At 53.9% G+C, this 4267-nt stretch overlaps 1 protein-coding gene across 1 annotated transcript in view; it reads right to left on the bottom strand.

The window, feature by feature from the left end:
* Positions 1–3665, bottom strand: part of Gpr68 (G protein-coupled receptor 68) — a 21324-nt gene extending 17659 nt beyond the window's left edge. The window contains exons 1-2 of the mRNA XM_005390301.2: positions 3604–3665; positions 1566–1672 (exon numbers count right to left, since the gene is read on the bottom strand). The gene's annotated coding sequence lies outside the window, so the exon portion shown is untranslated. The remainder of the gene's footprint in view (positions 1–1565; positions 1673–3603) is intronic.
* Between the last annotated feature and the right edge of the window lie 602 nt (positions 3666–4267).

Below are 4267 nucleotides of genomic sequence, written 5' to 3' on the forward strand. Positions count from 1 at the left end.
GAACCTCACGCTTGCCAGGCAGGTGCTATGCCACTGAGCTAAACCCCCCACCCAGACTTACTAATACTAAAAAACAAAAACATAACAACAACAAAGCCCAAGTGCCATAGTAGGAAGAAGCCCAGGAGAAGTGAATGCCCTGGCTCACAGCCCCAGCTGAGCTCCCTGACGACCGTCAGGGTCAGCCTCCCTCAGACACATGGAAAAAGGTCCTCAGGCTGGGGATACAGCTCAGTGGCACAAGCACCTGCCTGGCAAGCACAAGGTCCTGAGTTCGATTCCTGGATCAAAAAAGAAAAGAAAAGGGTCTTCCAGGCCAGGGGCCTTCTACATGTCATCCCCACCAAGCCCAGTCCAAATCACACGCGAGTGTTCTCTTAAGCTGCTGTCATTTAAAGTGGTTTGTTATGCAGCCTTAGGAGACTGCAACACAAATATTAGTTTTTCCCCAAATCACTTTAGGGCTATCACAAGCTGGATTCATCCATATAGTTATTTGATTTTAATTTTTGTAACAATTCTATGAGGTGGATATTATGATCTCCATTCTCCCCACGAGATATGAAGGCTTAGAAAAGTAAAGCCTCTCATGTGAGGCTGGCCAGCCAGGAAGGCTGAAACAGCAATTCTGAGGCTAAGCTCACACACTGTCCTCCTCCACCACCATCCTCACCCGCACCGCACTGACCTCAACTGTTCATTCCTTCCACTCTGCTTCTTGTTGGATGAGTCTTCTCTCCCCATTAGTGTGTGCTTTACCCAAAAGGATAAGAACACGGATTCTCGGGTGACATTTAGGGGCATGGCAAGGCTTTGTAGCTAAGAGTGTCACCTGTGTGATTTTATAACACCCGAAGAAGTAAGTTCAATGGTTATACCCATTTTTCAGAAAGAGACACCAAGGCGTAAACACAGGTGATTTAGGCTGGGGTGTAGCTCAGTAGTACATTGTGTGTTTAGCAGACTTGAGCCCTTAGGTTAATTCCCAGCATAAGGGAGGGGAGGGAAAGGGAGGAAAGAGCGGGTAGGGAAGAGAAGGGAGCGGAGGAGAGGGGAGGGGAAGGCAAGGGAGGGAAAGGGTGATTTGCCCCATCATCTAATAAAAGGAAGGGATGGGATGTGAACACAGGAAGAGGGGTCACCAGAGAAAATACTTAAATCCACATAGTCCACAGCACCACACTTCCTCTGCTGACCCCAGGAATTCCCCCTCTTCCTCTTGGAAGTTTACCCTTGGAGAGGAAGCGGGAGGCGGGAGGAGTGAAGCAAAACATGACCCTATCAATAGCTCAGATCTGTGGGGTTTCACACCACTCTTGTGCCTCTTTTCCCCTCACAGCCCTTCTGTGAGGTGGCCACGGCTCGCGTTCCTTACAGTGACTGCCAGTCACCTGCCAAAGCCACACGGCCCCCAGCTCCAAGTCAGAGCTCTGTCCTGCCCACTGCGAAATCCCTGGAGACCTCTCTTCCCCCGTGTCCTTCACAGAGCCTCTGGCCACCGCAGTCACTGCTCTTGGGCTTGGGCACCCTGGGCCACTGCCTTCAAAATGGGACCATTTCTTTACCGCAGAGGGGGCCTGGCATCAGCTCGGCGGCGGAGGGGTGTCTGCTGAGGGAGGTCTCAGCACCACTGGCTGTGACAAGTGTCTTTTGCAGAAGAGCGCCGGCCAATCTGGGGGGAGGAAAGGAAAGTCCCACATGAAATCTTTGGGTCGCCTGTCGCCCCAGCTCTGAGAAATGAAGGGTTAGCGATCTTACACTTCTTTGTGGGGAGGTAATTACCAGATGGCGAGGGTGGCTGCTAACCCTAGCTGCAACCACAGCGGAGACTCTCCACCCACGAGAGATACTTTGGTGGCGCCGGCGCTCGGGACAGACACCCGGGGTTCTTAGCCACTGCCAGTGCACTTGGTGCCGGCTCGGGGCACACCCACCTCTGCCCCGCACCTGCGCTCCCACCCTGCACCTGCACTCCCAACCTGGGCCTGCCCTCTCTCCCTGCACCTGTGCTCCCTCCCCGCCCCTGCCCTCCCACCCAACACCTGAGCTCCCACCCCATGCGCACAGGATCCCTCGGCCTGCGTGGTCTGGGGGAGGTGCAGAGCTGGCAGCCTGAGCCTAGAACCCGGCAGCGGCACCCACCCAGAGTCCAGCGACTGTAGTGCCAGAGACCCACGAGAGGAAGAGCTTAGTACCTGCATGCGACAGTGTTAGGACCGGCCGCTGCTACCCCGCACGGTGCCTTTGTCCCCGCTTTGTGCCAGTGTGCAAGCAGCAGACACAAGTGGCCTGCGGATGCCACCGGCTCCCTTCCTCCTCCAGAAGCCTGGCCATATTGTGCCCGATTCCTCCTGTTCCCACCCCCAGTCAGACACATCTAGACCTGCCGGTTCACACCCTGCCTTTCACACTGACCGCAGGCCACAAGCTAGGCGCCTACCGGGAGGCCCAGGCGGCTGAGGGGCAGGCAAGCCTGTCCCAGAGGTACAGCCCCTCCCACTAGCATCCCCACCTCGGACAGGCTCCAGAGAGCTGTGTGGGGCTCAGAGTGGACCTGGCTCCAAAAGGACAAGGGTCCTTCTCTGGCCACGTGCACTCCCAGCACCCCTGGCTCTTGGCAGAGGCTCTTGGCAAGGGCCCTGCGAGAACAGTGGACGCTGCAGAGAGGCCTTTCTGTGTTCACAGTGTCCCCAGCTCAGGGCCCATCACAAGCCACTCAGTAAATGTGGTTGGTGTTACTGCTCCTGGGCCCCTCTGCACCTGCCCTGAGCTCAGTGCCAGGCCAGGGGGATCTGGGGTTCTGCACATGGACCCCACAGGCTGTGTGTGTGCAGCAGAAGTTCCAGGGGCCATAATCTGGTTATGTTGAGATTACAAAGCCTTAGTGCCCTCTGCCCCACATGCTTATAAATAATAGTAAATAACAATAGTTACAGCTTACATTTATTGAGCACTTACTTTGTGCCTGGCACTGTTCTAAGCACTCAAATGCACTAACTGATTTGATCCTCACATTCTAGGATCCAGAGATACACACTGCTATTATTGCATCCCACACAGAGGTACATCCATGTGGAGGAGTGAGGCACAGAGGTCAAATAACTTGCGATTATTAAATGGAGATGCTGGGGCTGAAATCTGGACAGCCTGGTCCACAGACCTCGTCACCTCTGTTATCCTGTCCCACGCTGCCCTTTCCTCTTCCCTCTGCGCTCCCTGCTTTTTCACTTTGGCTCCTGCAGCTCTCTGCCTTCAGAAGACCTCCTGTCTCCATCTTCTGAGCTCTTGTCCTGGTTCTAAGACTCAAAAGTCACTTTCCTAGGGAGGCTTCTTGATTGTCTTGGGCAATGTGAGCTGAGCCCCCGCTGTCCTCCCTTGGCTCTCCTCCCAGCATTCTTTGCACTGCCTGCCAGGATCGGATCTGCAGGGCCCTTACTCCGGGTCCAGTGCCCTGCTCAGAGCAGGGCGCTCCTGTCCTGTTGGTGAGGTGAATGCCTGGAACTGGTCACTGCGGGAGTCTGCAGAAGCTTGCGTGCTTGGTCTCAGGACAGATGGCTCGGGGGCAGGGATGGACACACGGGCGGGGGAGGGGTGGATACAAACCGTCTCCTCCTGCCAACCCGGCTGGTGGCTCAGAGCTGTGACTTGGCCTCTGGTGAGTCTGAGTGAGGACGGACCATGCACAGGAGCACAGAAGGTACTCTGGCAAGGGGAGGAAAAGGGTTTTGCTTACCCGCTGACACCAGCCCAGCAGCCTGCCAGCAGGCACTTTCAAGGGCTCGATCAGCCTCCTCTGCTGGTCCCCATTTTGAAATCCTTTTTCCTTGCAAAATCTTCATAAACTGCAGAAAATGCGTATCTTTCACTTAAAACATTGCCACACTGAATATAGTTAAGAGCTTGGCTTTGAATGTGAATTCCAGCTCTGCTACTTACTGGCAAGATGACCTTGGACAAGTCCCTTAGCCTCTGTGTGCCCATCTCCTAGCCTGTGAAATGAGGACATTACTCAAAAGAGGCACTAAAATGATTACATGAGTTAAATCAAGTAACTCCCAGTTTATTCTTCTAATTAGTGCAGCCAGCTCAACACTCGGCACATACTAGGGTTCAGTAGATTTAGCTGTTATTATTGTTGTTATCATATTCTACAAATACCGTCGTGTCTTTTGAGTGCCTGCTGTGTCCTTAGTGCTCATGCATGCCTCCTTGCATCCCAACACAAGTAATTTTATTCTGTCCACTTCACAGGTCAGGAAACTGAGGT

This window comes from Chinchilla lanigera, unplaced genomic scaffold (assembly GCF_000276665.1).
Source record: "Chinchilla lanigera isolate Chin_1 unplaced genomic scaffold, ChiLan1.0 scaffold00037, whole genome shotgun sequence".
Lineage (NCBI taxonomy): Eukaryota > Metazoa > Chordata > Mammalia > Rodentia > Chinchillidae > Chinchilla > Chinchilla lanigera.